Raw genomic sequence first — 18,746 nt, forward strand, 5'->3', positions numbered from 1 at the left:
TAAGTTCAGTTAGGGGCTAATTTATTCACAGCCCACACAAATTTAAAGGCCTTTACACTAATTTTCAAAGGGAGAGTAAGCACACGCTTTCCCTTTGAAAATTATCCCAATAAAAATACCCAGACAGAATTACGTCTACTCATTTGGGTGCAGAAGATTTTTTTCCATGAAAAATGATGTCCGTACTTTTGAAAATGCAAAAGTAAGTGTAAACCCCTCCCCACCTCCAGGCCTGGTAACGCTTCTGCTCACTGTGGGTAAACATACGTGTACAGGCCCATAAGCGGGTAGTTTACCCTATATCATGTAGGGCAATTTTGTAAAAGGTGCTGATGCTGTACTGCTCCAGGTGGTGTGAAGCAGGTGGGTTAAAACTGGGATGCTCTCATTTTTCCTAACAAAGAGCTGATTTTATTTTTGCTCTGTTTTGGTAGATTGCTTAGGTTTGCCGGTGGAACTATAGATTGTGCATCACCTCAAGGACAGTGGCCCTCAGAAACACAAAGGACATCTCTCACAGAATCTATTATCTTATCGCAGGGTGCCTACTGGTTTTATATTTCTAGATGCCTTATTACTAAAAAAAAAAAATAATAATGGTTCGGCCCTTCTGCTTATACGTCTGCACAGTCCAATTGCTGCTCTACCTGGTGAAATGACATTGCATGCCGCATAAGAGATGAGGATGTGTCAGATAATCGATCTGATTGGCTGAATATTATCTATGAGGTTGAGCTCAGTATAATGGGTGTGTAGTCACATAGTCGTAGCCACACATTTCTTAAGGCAAAATGTTTGTTGACTTTGCTGAATCCATGTGGGTTTCAACTGAACTAATTTCGAGCCCTGATCTGGCTTAGAGTGCCTTTCAAGTCCCTACTTTCTCACCCTATGTGCTTTGGAAGTAATTTGCTGAATTCCAGTCTGACTTACTTCTTCTGCATTTATCTCCTCCTCGGCGCCCTCAGAGTGTAGTGATAATAGCCTAGTGATTAGATCAGACAGCTGGGAATCTGGAGAACTGGCTAACAGATTGCTCCATAGGATGGTTACGTTAATTACACTACGGAAAGATAAAAAGTCTTATGCAAACTACAACTTCAAGCCTGATTTCCAATCAATCATTTTAGGAAACCTGAAAAATGCAGTTGCCAACGCAGCATATGTTTACCCCTATTGCTGGGTCTCCATCGGGGCAGGGGTGTGAAACTGCTGGAGTACCAACTGAAACCATTCAGAAGGCTTGAGCGGGCTTTCCGGTCATACGTGTATGCTCGCATCCACACAGAGCCTGGACCAAAGGTAACGAGCCAGCCCCGAAAAGCTAGTACTGCGTAGAAATAGTGCGGCTCCCGCCAGAATTCATCCTTCTCTGGTAAAGTCCTGATATCTAGGGGGAACATATCAAGCCCATGTTCTCATTTACTCCACTGCACGTCAGAGAACGAGGACAATAGAGGTAAGAAAGTCGGACCTTAAGAGCCTCTTTCCCCTGGGTTTTTTTTTTCTTCTTTTTTTTCTGACTAGGCAGCCTCCTCTGTGATTTCTACCTCTCATTTATATCTCCTCACAACTTGCTTTCAGAAGGGCGGTCAAGACTGGGCTCTTCCAGAATAACCTTAAATGGGGCCGGAGGTTTAGAAGCCAGAACAATGTGTAGGCGAGGGAAGATTCCTTTAGCTATAAAGTAGCCCCCAGGTCTTTGTTTCTGATGACTGTAGTTTATTTAGTACGTTTGAATAATGCGTGTGCTGAACCGAGCAATGAAAGTTGGGAGTGCAATCCAAAATGGAAGAAAGAACTAAACCAAATCTTCCTACAGGAAGGAATCTAAACACACGAAACATCAAGCAAAGCAGCCACCCCCAATAAAACACCCCCCATTTAAATCAAAAATACAATATCTTAATATACATCTTCCTACAGCAGGGTGGCCAACTCCGCTCCTCAAGAGTCACAAACAGGTCTACTTTTCAGAATATCCACAATGAATATGCATGAGATAGATTTGCATACAGTGCAGGCAGTGCGTTCAAATCTCTCTCCCGTACAGTCATTGTGGATATCCTGAAAATCTGGCCTGGTGGCGGCTGTTGAGGACTGGAGGTGGCCAGCCCTGTTCTACAAGGCAGGAATCCATACACACTGATCAACAAGCAAAGCAGCCACTCCTTGGATACTATTAGGGCTTCTGATTTTAGGTTTTAACAAATAAAGCCCAATAAAACACCCCCAACGTAAATACAAATAAAATAGGTGTTTATTAGATAAACACTGGAAAAACACCAGTTCCCCCTATTAATCTCTCACTCCCCTCCTTTGCCTACCCTGGACCCTCTGATTTGTTTTTGTGCCTTTTCCATGCTAACGACTCCTCCGCTGGACAAATGTATGCATTTCATTTAACCACAAAATAGCTAGCTGTAAACAGTGCCACAAATCATGTTGGATGAAGATACTGTTAAAAGGCCAACCTTTATTGAACAATTGTTTATGAAATTCAAATTTTTTAAATTTTTAAATTTTTGATTTTTTATAAGAGACAGAGACCTCAGAACTGGTAGAACAGGTTAGTTAACCAAGTTTTTTTTAAAACCAGTAGGTTCAATCATAAGTCTCTATATGTCTCTCTTTTCTAAATTTTTGTTAAAAATGTTTTCACTCTTAAAGAAGAGTAGTTTGGTCGATAATTAAATCTTATTCAATTCCTCATACAGTGTGCCAAAAATCGCTTCCGCAATGAATTGCTTCAGTGATAAATAAAACTTTTTTTATGATTTCAACTATTTCGGCGGCAATGAATTTTTTGGCCGCTGACCATCACACTGTTTATGAAGATTTTATCCAAAAATGATTTGTTGGTTCGAAGCCCATCGTTAATATGTTTTATCAAATGAAGGACAAGACTATTTAAATAAATCTTTGTCCTAAAAACAGTTGCACTTATCTTAGGACTTGTGGCCGTTTTCTTTTTATGCCTTAAACAAGTCTGTGCTGAAAGTCCCCGCCAACGTTAACGTTTCGCTTAACGCTTCCTCAGGGCGAGTTGGAACTATCTATCTTTCTATCTATCTATCTATCTTTTAACAGTATCTTCATCCAACATGATTTGTGGCACTGTTTACAGCTAGCTATTTTGTGGGAATATATTGGACACTAGCTGGTCCCTGTTTTTGTTATTACTGCATTTCATTTAACCACAACAGGTACCCAACAATAATAACTGTGCCACAAAAAACATCATTAGACACTGGTTTTGGTACCCTCAGAGAACTTCTAATTAACTGGAAAAAAAAATACCTAAATTTACTATTTATAAACACCTAAAATGTGAAGCCCTAGATATGATCTAAATACATTTTTACTTGAATACGGTTCATGAAAAATAGACTTCATTCACTTGCCTTCATTTCCTTGGTTAGTCCCACTACAAGCCAGCAATCACAACCCGAGAAAGGTGGCAAAAGGAGACTAAAACATCGTCCCCGTCAACTGGAATCCAGCAAAGCAAAAAGTCACATCCATATGAATGTAACCAGATTCTCAATGCTTTTATCTTCCTTCAAAAAGACAGTGCCATGCTGTGGATTTCAAATCTGAAAAATAAACCACAAGAAATTACTAGGAATGTGCAAGCCACATTATTTTGTTTTGGTTTATTTTTTCATTGTGGTGGGTTTTGTGTTTTTTTTTTTCATTTTCTGATTCATTTAATGTTTTTTCCAGTTTGGTTTTTTTCATTTCCTAAACCAGAAAAAAAAAACCCCCATTAAAACCCTAACATCGCTCCCCCCCCCCCCCCCACCTCAAAAAAAAAAATAACAGGACCTCCCAGAGGCCTTCCAACCTCCCTTCTGCCCTTCAACAAAGTCTTAAGGCTCAGGCCGAGTCCAGCTAGGGCCACTCAATCCGCCCCTCTCTCCAGCCCCATAAATCCAGCCTCGGGGCCTACGCCTACCTGGCCAAGCGGAGCCGGGCTCAGCTTACAGGAGTTGGGGGAACTGCCTGCCCCAACTCCTGCCTGCCCCCCCCCCCCCCCCACTTACCTCTTCCACGGGCAGAGGATACCCAAGAAAAGGAAAAGAGTGGCAGCCAATTGCTACTGCCTTCACTTGACAAAAAAAAAATGGTGCCGGTTGCCTGGAGGATGGCACTGAAGTGACGTCACTCTGGTGCCATCTTCCAGGCACAGATAGCACCATTTTTTTTAAAGTAATCAGTGGGGGGGGGGCAGGAACAACCAGCTTCACACTCCTGCCCCTTTTTTGGGGCATCCTCCCTCCCTCCACGGAAGGGGTAAGTGGGGACAGGGAGAGGATGCCACATAAAGCGTCAAATACAGACAGACACGAAACGTTTATGCACAGTGCATACCTGTTTTTAGTGATACTCTGCCCTTAAAGCTAGCAGCTATGAATAATATGTTATCTTGTATTTGCTGGTAGTGAAGCCTGGTACACCTTTAAAATTATCAGGGAGCTCACTATAGGGAATATCGCTACACTAATCACTGGGCTCAGTAACATACAAGCATGAACACATATAGCTGTCCCCAGACCCTGTGCAGGCAGTTTGCTTATTGCTCCTTAACCTTCAGGGGTTAGCAGCAATGTAATGTGCCCCGGTGTCCTCTGAAAGCTAGAGACAATGGTGAAGCACAGAGAGCCCTTTCCACCCTTCGGGTAGACTGATGGGACCGGAGGATTCAATACAGAACTTGGGTTTAACTGCAATCCACCGGTTTACGCATGATGCAAGTGAATGACTATTTTTAAGCTGGTAATGAGTATCAACTGGAGTAAAATCCAAGAACTCACTAATCTGTACGAGAGCCCGGTACAAATGCCTACCCCCTCTCTGTGTGTCGAGAAGGTGCTCACGGCTCCCAAGCTCCACCACGTACCATGAGGCCCTTATCCGCTCTACTCTGGCTCCAGCAGACAACAACACTTTGCTGGCAGATCGCAGGAGCCTGACAGCAGTTCTCAGTAAACACGGCAACGAGAAGGGCACCAGCTGAGCAGCGGGTGCTGAAACTCTGAGTTACAGCGGGTCTCATCTCAAGCTGCTTCCTTATCTCCCAGTCTAACTGGAATACTTAATGTCAAAATCCCTTAAGGGGACAGCAGGCCTAATTGAGCAGGCAGCATTTCTGCGGTCCAGCTCTCTTTCCCTCTCTCTAACTCAAAAGCCTGGGCAGACTTGAAAGCTTTGCTTTATAAATGGCCAATCCTCCCCCTGCGCTCCCATTAGTTCTTACAGCCATAAGATATCATGGACGTAGTGCAGTCCCATGAGGAAATGACAAGCTAAGCAGCTAACCTGATGTCCCGGAAGTAGCAAGTCAACAGCGCCCCGACTGCACTTTTGAGACAGCCTTGAAGACATGGGGTGACTGCACAAACAGCAAGGTACATAAGGGTCCATCAAGCCCAGCATCCTGTTTCCAATCCAGGTTACAAGGTCCTGGCAAGTACCCCAAACAAGCTTATATGTGGAAGTGGAGCCTGTGAACATAGGGCAGGCTGACTTGTCCCCAATATTCACCGCCTTATGCTCAGAGCGTGACAAGAAACCATTTACGGTAGCAACAGGAAGGGGATCAGACACTGGAGGAACCCAGCGAGGAATGGAAGAAATGACATTGGAAGCTGCGAGGGGCAAGGTTGACAGCTCATGGAGCAGGGGGAAGCAGAATCTTTGCCGCTCCCAGATTCTGGCCATCCTAGGCCCGGGCCTGAAGGGATTGTGGATGTGAACGTTCAATGGCGTCTTTGTGCCAACCGGTGTTAAAATCTGGCGTGGGAACGAGCTGTCTGCTGGGTTTAATTCCAGGGGCGCGTTAGCCTTGAGTGCCCCGTGTACAAAACAAATAAGCTGCAGAATCCAGCAGCATTACCGTGGCCGTCTTATCAAAAAGTGAAGGGGCTGCCCTGCATTCTCCCCAGCACTGGAGCTCTGCATCCCTCCCAAACTTCACCGCCTCCCATTTCTGTGGCACTGCTCACTGGAACCACACCTTCACCTCCTCCCCCCCCCCCCCCCACCACCATCTTTACCCCGCTGCAGGTTCCCTGCTTCATCATCAAAAGCTGCCTCCTCTGATTCTTTACTGGCAGTGGGGGGGGGGGGGGGGGGGGGGAGCTAATTTCCCAGATCCAGAAGGGCACCGCTGACTTTCTGATCTGCACCCCAAGCCCGTGCGGGTCAGCGTGATTGTGGCACTATTTTAGATTGGGGGCCACGGCCGGCAGGAGGCAAATCGGCTCTCGTCTGCCAGCGAGGGAGGTTTTCAACGGTGAGAAGGAGCTGGGGGGGGGGGGGGGGGGGAAGATGCGGATGCTATAGGAGGGGGTTGATGTCACAATTTCTATTTGAGAGGGGGGGAGGGGTTTCAGGAAACCTAGAAGCCTTAAAAGTGGATGTGAGCCAGGAATTTGGGAGGTCTGTGGATGTCCAGTGTTTTCTTTTGGAGAGGGCAGGGGGGGTTTCATGATGGCTGAAGAGACCCGATATTGTCTTTTGCCTAGGAGGATGGGGGCACATTAGGTGTGAATTAACTTTAGCAGAGCAAGTGAACTACACTTGCTACAAATGCAGTTAATTTTCATGGCATTAGTAGGCCATGTTATGCTTTATTACAGGATGTAGTAGCTATGGAAATAACACATGCTGCACATGGGTGTTTAATAGTAAGTAGCAGAGTTACCAACCTTTAGAGATGTAAAAAACGGATGTTCCCTCCCCCCAACTCTCCCTCTCCTCCAGTGTATCCATCCACTCCCCCCCCCCAATAGACACACTCATTTCTCCCGCTCTTCCTCCACAACCTCCCACTCCCCGTACAACTGTTGTCCCACTCTCCGTGCACAGCTAGGCCTGACAACCGTAACAGCAGCGACAAACCAGGAGCCACGCCCTCCATTCCACAAGCCCCGTGGTATCTCTGCACCCTCCCGACTTCCGTACAGTAGGCGCGGCCTGTGAGTGGTGCAAATGCAGGCTCAGTCTCCCTACCCGTGCCCTCTCAGAGCCTGTTGCTGTGGCCACTGCCGTCGAGCCTAGAAAGCAGCTTCTCCTCCACAGGGAAGGAGAGGCCGAGAAGAGCTGTGAGGCGGCTTGTAGAGATCCAAGGAAGTTTTACTGTGCGGAGACCAGCAGCCATCAGAACAGTAGCAATAATATTGCCAGTTTAAAGGTCACGCCAGCTGCTGGCCTCTTTTAATGAAAACCAACCAGAATGGCCAAATATCAGCCAGTTGGCATCCTCAGTCAATAACAGTGGCATCTCTTTATTGAAGTAGAGGTTCTGGCACCTCCCTTAGCCCCCAGTTGAGTTCATCCATGGTCAGTGTAGCTTTTCGGTTTTCATAGAACGATAACGGCAGCTTTTTCTAAGGCATTTCCCTCCCCTCTTAGAAACCCTACCGTCCAAAGATGGGGGTCAGTTCCAGAACGCATTTCTACAAATTACAACCACATCTAAACCAGAGTTGGCCAAGTCTGGTCCTCGAGGGCCACCGACTGGTTGGATTTTCAGAATACCCATAGTTAATACGCATGAGAGAGATTTGCCTGCATGCTGCATCAACTCTATGCAAATCTCTCTCATGCGTATTAATTAAGCTTCTCCTGACAACCCAAACCGTCTGTGGCCCTTGAGCACTGAAGTTGCCAACCCCCTGATCTTAAGGACTAGATCATCTCCCTTATGAGAAAGGTCTCACTGAACTCAGACACTTACGGAAAGTGAGATCTGGCTGGGCAACATGGCCATATTCCAATAGCTAAAAGTCATTTTTCTGTCCTGCCAGTTCCTGCACAGTGAAAATGACTTGTTAAACTCAGCCTTTTGTTCTCTTTGTGTCTTTTGTAAAAAAAAAAAAAAAATAAATAAAAATCTTAAATCCTTAATAAAAAGCTTATTTGCAACTTCTTTTTTCCTCTCTCTCTCTCCCCTCTGGAAATTGAATATGCTAGAAGTGAAAACCTGAAAGCAGCCGGTAACTGGAGTGTGAGGATTAACTTGTTTCAACCCCATCAGAAGAGAATTTCAGAAATGGGGCCAACAAATCCATCGCCTTAGTCCTTTTGACAGGAAAAGTGCTATTTCAACAATTTCCTCACCTCCCATGGATTAAGCAGGCATTATTTACAGAACGGGAATGGCGACAAGTTAGCATTAAGCAAATTGGACAGTACCTCGAATAAATTGCACAGGCTTATGTAGAGGGAAGATCAATTCAGGCATCCCTGTTACCAGCTCTATGAGGCCCTGGGGGTCCTCTCACTGGAATCAAGACAAATGGGTCACTGGGCAATATTTGTTTATACATGCGGAACTGTTCTTTATTGCCTTATTATTTAAGAATATAAATGCACAGGGGATAAGGGAAGGGAAATGATTCCCTGGAATTTACATCTCTTGGAGGTACAATGTGCCTCACACGGCAGCAGAGTGTCAGTGTGGCTCGATGTGTACTGTAGCTCTTATGATTCAGTATTCATAGCAGGTCTTTGGCTCATCTCCAGTCCACGGCAGTGCTAACGAAGGCGTTGCACGTAACGAGACTCGCTTTCCATCGATGATACCGACCATGGCAGGACAGAGCTAAAGCAGATGGCAAGTGAACAACCTTAGGAGAAGTTACTCCTCCACTTTAGTGAATTGGGTAGGCAGGGGGCTAGATTTATAGCAATTTGCCCCTAAGTGATGGAGCAAGTAGCTCCCCCCCCCCCCCAGAAACCCTACAGTGGAAGACTGTCACGGACCTTGGCTCCCCTGCGACCCCGTGCCCCCGCTTCCCTCAGCTCTCCCTGGCGTCGGCGGCAGAATGCAAGGGAGTATGGGAACCCAGCATATGCTCGCCGGGCTTGTAATGGTTTTGCCCTACCCTCCTGCACCAGATTTCCTATTTGAAAATGAAGCCTTTGTAACAGGAGGCCGGAGCCACGGTAGAGCTGGAGATCCCATGCTCACTTTACGTCCTGCTACTGTTGCTGCCTCCAAGGATAAATCCAAATTCTAGAGTTTAATTCAGGTGGATTAGGAGGGGTCGGGGGTTCTCCTTTGAAATTCAGATCCTGGCTATTATGAGGTGGGGTCTCTGCCAAAGGACCAGGCTTTTTTTAATCTCCTTACCTCCGCTGCCGAGCAGATGCCTCTTCAGCATGCCGGCACCCCTAGACACATGCCTGCTTCACCTAATGGTAAACCAAGCCTGAAGGGAGATGGTGCAGTCAGGTTAGAGCAGTGCCCTACAAACAGGGCTGCCCTCCTCAGTCAGATCAACCGAGCAAGCAGATCCAGCCCTGGGTTTGCTCCTCTGCATACCTGGAGATGCGCTTCTGACTTTATTGGAGCGCTAAGAAGGAGGACCAGTAGGAGTACAAATGCATGCATGCAACGGGGCAAAGCTAGAACTGCATCAGACTGTTAAACTGCCTGGGGTGAGGCTGGCAATCCTGCTTACAAGGCGATGGGGGGACACATCGCTCCCTACCAATGATGGCTTTTGAAGAAAAGACAGAAACAGAAATCAAGAGGACATAGAAACTATTTAACGGAGGACTTGAAGGGACATATTGAAGAGCACGGACACCCTTATCCCCTATTCGTGTTGCAGGGACAGATGCACCGTATGGTACACTGATACTGCAACCTCAACAAATTGAATTTTCAAAAGCCCTACAGATAATCACCGGAGCTTATTTACTGAAGAGCAACTCTAAAGGGAAGCCTGGAATCTGATGTGTGCGCCCCTTAATGAACAGTAAAATGTTACTATAAGTTATTAAACATTTGTGCCTGGATTCAGAAAGCAGAACAAAGTTCTCCAATTATAATTATGAACAAACTCAGGTGGGCAATAGGAATGCAATGAAGCAGAAGGCAAGACGAAAGGGCTAGAGAGACAGCAGTTCCTGGCGCCGTTCCTCCCTCCCTCCCTCCACACAGTAATAAATTCTGATGTTAGTGATGCTCCATTTAGAGAGTACGACAGAGCTTTTACATTTAAAACCTTTTCGAATAAAGATGATAAAAATTGCATGTAAACTGTGGAGTGATCAGATAGATCTAAAAAAAAAAACAACATTCTGACTGCAGATTTCCTGCAACAGTGAACTCGCCCAATCTAATTAGCCTCATCCTAGAATTAGTATTCATGACCTTGCGCTGAATTCCCAGGATGTCACAACCACAGAAATCTTCTTGTCTGCCCTGCAAGTCTTAAGTGAGCTGGCCACATGCTGCGTGTACATCCATGTCACATGCGTCGATGAGTCCTCCCATGTCACAGGCTTCACTGTCACGTGTCCACACTTATACACATCACGAATGTGGCTCATGTCACATGTGCAACATACAACCACTCAGTTTATGTTCCACAGGGACCTTACGAGTGACATTCTAATTTGGTCCATATAACACAGACATAATACCAATGCCTTTTACAGTTCAACCTGGCACAAATGCACATAGCATACACATATTAAACACATTGTAAACTGCGTGCAGCATACACACGCTACATTACTATCAGACTGCATATGTGCACGTGGCTATGTCACCTGCCTTCAGACTCAGCCTACTTGCCAAATATATTACATGCAACATACTCACACAAATACCACACCTCTGCCTGTACTCCACGTACCACGCTGAGCATTGCTAATAAATATGGGATGTGCTCCAGTGGTAAAGGCAGTTAGCGTGGGTGGGTTTAAAAAAAAGGTTTGGACAAGTTCCTGGAGGAAAAGACCATAAACTGGTAATAGCCAGGTAAATTTGGGGAAAGCCACTGCTTAAACCTGGGCATAAGCAGCATGGAATCTATTTACTATTTGGGATCTGGCCACTACTGGCAACAGAATGCTGGGCTTGATAAACCCTTAGTCTGACCCAGTATGGCAGTTCTTATACATGGCAAACTATTAGATGTGTTGGTTCTCAGAATACATATGAAAGCATTCTTACAAACAGAAAAATACTACAAGGTATATATTTAGCATGGATAGCCATGAGCATTATGGAAGGAGGAGGGGGCTGTGAGACGAGCAGAAATTACTTCTCTCATGAATCTGATAGCAGAAAAGATTCAGGGCACTTCATATAATACCTATTATGTGGGACAGCGGATTATATAAATTTATTAATTTGCCAGGACAATCCCAGTTTTAATTGTATTCCATTTGATTTTTGGAAATATTCTGGAAAGAGCAGTCATCTAGTCATTCCAAGACAGGATGAAGGATCGGGACGACAGAGTTCTACAGGAACTCTGACTTTTTCCCATATTCGTGTTTAAACTTGAGGAGTCACTTCCCTAAGTCCTCCTGTTACTGGGCGGTAATAATAACAATGATATTCTTCTACTTCCCCCCGCCCGTGAGCTGGTCATTATAATGTATACATATCTCTGAAGACCCACCACCCCAGAAGTCAGGGAATGTGTACTTTTAAAGTGCTGTGAGCAGAAAGAGTGATGGGATGAACCTCACTCTGTACATACAAATTACTAATTCAATCCTCCAGAGGTTGTTCACTCCACATTGCTGGACTAGCTATGGATTGCAATCAAGCTCTCTTTGGTCTATCTACTACAGCAGCGATTTTCAACCAGTGTGTCGCGACACACCAGTATGTTGCCAAGCACCGGCAGGTGTGTCATGGCTCCCAGTGCCCCATAGCCCCAGTTGTGCTTCCCTTCTCCCCAGGGGCAGATTGGCCTATCAGAGGATCTATCATCCCCCTGTGAGCAGATACAGTTGGTAGCGGAGTGACACTGAGAGCCTAGTTAACAATACAGGCTTAATATGGACTATGATATATAATATGATTTACATTAATCATTTGCATATTAAGGAGCTATTTTGTTTACATTTGCATGCAATCCAGTTCAATTATTGTTCATGCTGGATCTGATTTTTTCCATGGAATATTGATAATGTGGAAATACATATTAATATGTGATTATGTGTTTGATGCATGTTAAAAGCTGATTTCAGTATTTAATTTTTTTTATTTATTTTTATTTAACAGTTTTATATACATATTTAATGTATGTTAATGCGTTATTGCAGCTTAGTAAATAGTTCTAATTATTAGCCTATCTGGGATTTCCCTCCAAGTTGCTGAAAGACCCTCTTTAGGAGGGTTCTGCAATGGCTCTGTAAGCTTGGGGCAATGAAGGCAAAACAGCTGGTTAGGGATGGTTAAAACAGGTTTAATCAAAGTAGATCAAAACCGATTCACATCTACTCGTTCAAGACCTCTCATGATCTTAAAGACCTCTATCATATCCCCCCTCAGCCATCTCTTCTCCAAGCTGAACAGCCCTAACCTCTTTTCCTCATAGGGGAGCTGTTCCATCCCCTTTATCATTTTGGTTGCCCTTCTCTGTACCTTCTCCATCGCAACTATATCTTTTTTGAGATGCGGCGACCAGAATTGCACACAGTATTCAAGGTGCGATCTCACCATGGAGCGATATAGAGGCATTATGACATTTTCCGTTTTATTAACCATTCCCTTCCTAATAATGCCTAACATTTTGTTTGCTTTTTTGACTGCTGCAGCACACTGAGCTGACGATTTTAAAGTATTATCCACTATGATGCCTAGATTTTTTCCTGGGTGGTAGCTCCTAATATGGAACCTAACATCGTGTAACTACAGCAAGGGTTATTTTTCCTTATATGCAACACCTTGCACTTGTCCACATTAAATTTCATCTGCCATTTGGATGCCCAATCTTCCAGTCTCACAAGTTCCTCCTGCAATTTATCACAAACTGCTTGTGATTTAACTACTCTGAATAATTTTGTATCATCCGCAGATTTGATAACCTCACTCGTCGTATTCCTTTCCAGATCATTTATATATATATTGAAAAACACTGGTCCAAGTACAGATCCCTGAGGCACTCTACTGTTTACCCTTTTCCACTGAGAAAATTGACCATTTACTCCTACTCTCTGTTTCCTGTCTTTTAACCAGTTTGTAATCCACGAAAGGACATCGCCTCCTATCCCATGACTTTTTAGTTTTCTTAGAAGCCTCTCATGAGGGACTTTGGATTTTCAGAAAGCATTTGACAAATACAACTACATCTACTGGTTCACCTTTATCCACATGTTTATTAACCCCTTCAAAAAAATGAAGCAGATTTGTTAGGCAAGACTTCCCTTGGGTAAATCCATGTTGACTGTGTTCCATTAAACCATGTCTTTCTATATGCTCTGCTGTTTTGAAATATTTTATTGATATTTGTACAATTTTTAATAATTTTTATGAGTTTTTAATTGTTGGATGTTATTCTGTTTATCAGCTGTTTTGAAACATTCATTAGTATAGTTTTACAATTATTTCTGTGTGGGGATCTGTAGCAGCGTGGCTTGTTCTGTTTTCCTCATAGGAGGTGTATTAGTGTTTAGGGCCTGGTTTAATATTTGTAATGTTGCCTTTTCATAGATAGGGTTGTTACTGTTTGAGTGTGTTCCATAATACAGGTGTAACTTTGTGCAGGTTAGTTTGTGTGCATTATTGCAGATCCTGGGACTATGTTAGGTGGTATATTTCTCTTTCCATTTCTCCAGGTTTGCACTGCATGCAGAGTGGCTTTTTTGGTTTTCCATTCCAGTTTGTCTCCATATTTATAATTTGTGGTGAAGGTCAATTCTGGGTGTGTGACCGAGGTGAGGTATTTTACCAGCATGTATCAATTTTATCTGTTGTGTTTTCTCAATAGGACATACACCAGTGGTAAATTACTGTTTTTTCATAAGGAGGGCTATTGTGCCTGCCAGTAAAGAGAGTTTGTTATGCTTTTACTGAGATGTCATCAGAACCAGAATATCTTTTTTGTATGGTGAGTTCTACGGGCAATGCCCTAGTTCTGCTCTGCACCCATTGATGGGGTTGAGGAGGTTCCTGAGGATTCATAATGTATGTTTACATTTAGCCCCGTGATGGTCACATGTTCAGTGTGTCACGCATGTGAGAATCATCTGTCAGGTGTGTCCCAGCCGAAAAAAGGTGAGAACCACTGTACTAGACTATGTTACGGCTAATGTGCACATTCTGTAGCAGTCATCAACTGATACAGCTAATGGTGTTAGTACCCTCATGACTGCATTACATTTCAACGTGGCCGCCCATTCAAAAATGTATCTATCTTAGTATTGAGCACATTTTTCATTACCACAGTATTTATTTATTTATTTTTAGGTTTTTATATACCGGAAGTTCCTGTATACAATACATATCACTCCGGTTCACAATTAACAGAGAAAACTATCGCCGGGAAGGCGGTTTACATGGAACATACATGGAACATATCGAATAAACTATAATAAAGTACAATCTAATTTAAAACAACTGAAATAAACTTAGGAAATAACTTGGTACATGTAACTGAAGCAAGATGAACATTACATTATTGCTGCAAGGCTGATTAGATTAGATTAGAGGCCACTTAGCCTCACTTTAGTGATGGGTATTTATTTATTTTATTTATATTCTGCCTTTCAGCACTTGAAAGTGGATTACATTCAGGTACTGTAGGTATTTCCCTGTCCCCAGAAAGCTTACGATCTAAGGGCCTGATTTACTAAAGCGTTTCTCCCATTCTGTGCCTATGGGGAAAATGCATAGTAAATTTGGCTTTAAGTTTGTTACTTAGGCAGGAAATAGTGAAGTATCTTGAATCCAGTGGCATGCAAGAAGTGAGGCAGCATGGTTTTACCAAAGGGAGATTGTGTTGGCAAACTCTGATCAGTTTCTTTGACTTGGTGAACAGAGAATTGGATCAGGGGCTTGTGCTGATGTGGCATACTTGGATTTTAGCAAAGCTCCTAATATCCCACATAGAGACTCATGCATAAACTGAGTAACCTGGGAATGGGCCCTAACATCGCAGACTGAAGTAGAAACTGGTTAAGTGATAGACAAGAGAGTGGTGGTAAAGTGGGTTACTTCTGTTCAGTGTCTTTGAGAAGGGATAGAAGGAAAAGTTTGCCTCTTTGTGGAGGATGTTATGATCTGAAACAGTATGGGCACCCTTGAGAGTGTACTGAATAGTGTGATGGAGAAAGCTTAAGGGGTAGGTGAGTACCTGGCAGTTAAGGTTCAGTGTAAGAAAGTGCAGAAATCTGAGGGAATGGTACACAATGAAGGGTGAGATATTGATGTGTACTAACTGGAAGAGAGAGCCCTTGGGGTGATCATGTATGATCTCAAGATAGCAAAACAGTGTGATAAGGTGGTGGCCAGAGCCAGGGTGCATGGGAGAGGCATAATCAATAAAAAGAAGTATGCCCTAAGGCGTAGCTGTGTTACAGAGGTATATTTAACTACACCTTTGGAGGTATACTTAACTACTAATATGCTGACTAGCAGCCATATGAGCGGAAAGTAAGGGGGCGGGGCTTGAGCCTCCAAGCCCCGCCCCCAAACCCGAATCAAGTAGACCTCCCCCTAAAATCAATCGCTACCCCTGCCTTTCTCGTCTGGAGTCCTCCCCCCTCCAGTAACTCAAGAACCCTCTACCTCCTCCAAATTCATGTAGCTCCCACGCATTCCCTCCTCACACCCAGGAAGCAGCAGGAGGAGAGTAGCCTCTCTCCGGCCGCTGCACTAGTTCTCGACTCAGTAGTGGCTTTGCCACTTAACAGTTTAATCTGCTTGGATAACATGTGCTGTAGGAGGCAGAGGAGACTGTAGCCATATTAAAATGCCATCTTAATGAGGCTACAATCTGCATCTCACTATTGTTGTGGATACCATGTTAAACAGTGGAATATATAATGCATTTTAATAAACCGACCTCTTAGTCTACACTTGATGTCCTCTTGCTTATAAGAACAATGGCTTCTTTCACTACACAAGCAGTCAATTTCTTCAAACCAAATTGCGTATTTTAAATCTAATTTGTCAAGCACCTACAACTGTGAAATTCATAGGTAGTTTATGATGAAGAATTGGGTAGTATGAGTGATGATACCACTCGCTGAATGGGACACAGAGAATCATTTTGCTTTGCTATGTGGTATTCTCATCTGGCACCTGACAGCATGAGAGCCATCACCCAGGAACATCCACGAGCCTTTATTATTTTCAGGATTCAGATTTTGACACAGGTGTCATGACCTCACAAAGGTCCAAGATTTTTAGAGTAATGCATGTCATGATGAATGGTCTGTAACTTTTATAAAAGGCTGTGAAATTGTCTGTCTTTCACAAGAACGTCCTCAGCATGCCCAGCCCTAAAAGCAAAGGCCAGGCTCAGGAATCAGAGAGACAGCTTTCCCGTCCGGCAGCACACATCAGGCTGCTCCTTCCTTCTACATTAACACATATATCCAAGTGTTGAGGATAGGCGGAACCAGCCCTGGCTTCTCAACTCTCTTCCAGTAGGACAAGTAATCACACTTTTGTTAGTGACATCAAAACTCAAAATCCCAGCCTGCAAAGGGAAAGGCCATTTTTCAAATAAATCTTAAAAAAACTCCATGTTGTCACCAACTTCTAAAACAGCCCAAGGTTGCCAGCTGTCCGGAATTTCTCTGGACAGTACAGAATTTTAAGATAGTGTCCGGAAATCAGGCGAAAGGTTAAAATGTCTGGAAATTGTCCGGATTTTAACCCAGTTGAACACAGCAGCTTTTGGCATCTGCATCTCCTTAACCAGCCTGGAGGAGCTGTGGTTGAAGTTCACAGTCAACAGTGGCGTTACCCAACTTCCAGGAAGTCACTTGCGCATGCACACACCCTCGCTTTCTCCTTGCTACGATCTCAGCTGTCGGCACTTACCCTCCCACCCAAGGACCAACAATAAAAGGCCCCTTGGAACTGCTGGCACCACCATTCCTGCCGCCCACCTGTAGCAAAACAAGAAAGGCAACCAATGCCTCGCTTCACCTTCTGCCAGCAGCACTTCCCCTCTCAGTTGATGCATAACAGGAAGTTCAGTCGCTAGCACCTCTCCTCCTTCCCAAAGGGCAATAAATAAAGATTATCGGCACCTCCTCTTCTGCCCACAGCCCAAAAAGAAAAGGCCCAGCTAGGCTGCCGGCACTTATCCTCCCTCTCGTGGATTAACAACAAAAGTCCCCACGGGACTGCTAGCACTACCCTTCCTCCACCTGCGGCAAACCAAGAAAAGAGGCCAGCTCCAAGTCACCTCCTGCCTGCAGTACAAGAAAGAAATATGCCTTCCAGCATCTCTCCTCCTGGCCCACAGCACAACAGGAAGTGGAGCCGCCAAAACCTCTTCCCATGGGGGCAAAAGGTAAAGGCGCCAGGACCTTCCCTCTCACCCGCGGCACAACAAGAAGCCCAGGGGGACATAGGTTTGCTGAAGCAGAGGCCAGGAGAATGTGTGAGAGCCTGTGTGTGTGAGGAAGAGAGAGTCAGTGTGTGTGAAAAAAACCTGTGTATGTGTGAGAGAGAAAGAGTGAGAGCCTGTATAGGTGTGTGGGAGGGAGAATCAGTGTGTGTGTGAGAGGGAGAGAGAATCAATGAGTGTGAGAGCACCTGAATGTGCATATGGGGAGGGATGGAGAGAGAGTGAGTGTGAAAGAGCCTGCATGTGCATTTGGGAAGGAGAGAAAATGAGTATGCGAGAACTTGTGTGAGTGAGAGAGAGTGAGAACCTATAAGTGTGTGTGTGGGAGGGAGAGTCAGTGAGTGTGAGAGAGTCTGTAAGTACAAGTGGGAGAGAGAGAGAGTCTGAGCATGAGAGCCAGCGTGTGCATATGGGAGCGAGATAAAATCAGTGAGTGTGAGAGAGCCTATATCTGCATGTGGGATGGAGAGAGAATCAAGGGGTGTAAGAAATCCTGTAGTTTCCAACTGCATGTTTCTATTTATAATTCATGGTCACTTTTTTCCATATTTGGTGAGGGTCTGTCTGTGTTCTCCATGTGTGTCCAAGGTGAGATATTCTGTTAGTTTGTAGTTTCTCTGTAGGGATCTATCAGCCTGCCTTGTTCTGTTTCCTAATAGGAAGTGTTTTGTTTTTAGGGCCTGGTGTAATATTTGCAGTGTTGTATTTTCTTAGGTAGGGTTTTTACTGTTTGAATGCAGGCAGTTAGTGCTGTTTTGTTTTGGGAGGTTTACTATATTGTAATTTACTGATGGCTTTCTGGTGGCCAAACCCTCATCCAACACACATTGCAATAGGCTTAATACCATATTGGTTCCAAGTGTCTTTTTTTGCATGGTTTTCTGTTCAGTATCACAGTCAAACATGTAAATATAATATCCATGCTGTAAATCATATGTTGTTCCATGTAAAACCTGTTATAACTGCATATTTTTAATTGTGTGTGAAGAAAGAGGCCATGAAAGTCGTAAGCCTTGCCCAGGGCACCTCATAGCCTTGCACAGGCACTGTGCATATTTATCAAAGAAAAAAAAAATCTATATTCCTGATCCCAAAAGGCCCGGATTTCTAGGTTACCAGCTACTGGAAATGTTGATGGTGCAGGGGGAATGGGTAGCAATCACCCTTTCCAAATGCTTCACTGTGCATACCTGCCACTCTTTGAAAGCTCTGATGGGGAAAACGTTGAGGAGAGCTCCTCACTTCTCACGTACATTTTGTTATGGGAAAGCCAAGTAAGAGGGAGATGGGGAAGCCTGAAGTTTCTCACTGGCTGGAGGACCACACGCCTTAAGTGCCTCCAGTTAGGCATTTTCCTCTAGAGAAGTAATGTTCTATAATCGGCTGAAGAGGAGACTG

At 44.3% G+C, this 18,746-nt stretch overlaps 1 protein-coding gene across 5 annotated transcripts in view; it reads right to left on the minus strand.

Annotated features, from left to right (window-relative positions):
* Positions 1-18,746, minus strand: part of LINGO1 (leucine rich repeat and Ig domain containing 1) — a 1,111,620-nt gene that overhangs the window by 642,051 nt on the left and 450,823 nt on the right. The window contains exon 4 of one of the 5 annotated variants that reach the window (XR_003852432.1): positions 3,420-3,596. The exons of the other annotated variants lie outside the window; for them this stretch is intronic. The gene's annotated coding sequence lies outside the window, so the exon portion shown is untranslated. Of the gene's footprint in view, positions 1-3,419; positions 3,597-18,746 lie in introns of those variants that run through there. 5 annotated transcript variants of the gene reach the window in all.

This window comes from Rhinatrema bivittatum, chromosome 13 (genome assembly GCF_901001135.1).
Source record: "Rhinatrema bivittatum chromosome 13, aRhiBiv1.1, whole genome shotgun sequence".
NCBI lineage: Eukaryota > Metazoa > Chordata > Amphibia > Gymnophiona > Rhinatrematidae > Rhinatrema > Rhinatrema bivittatum.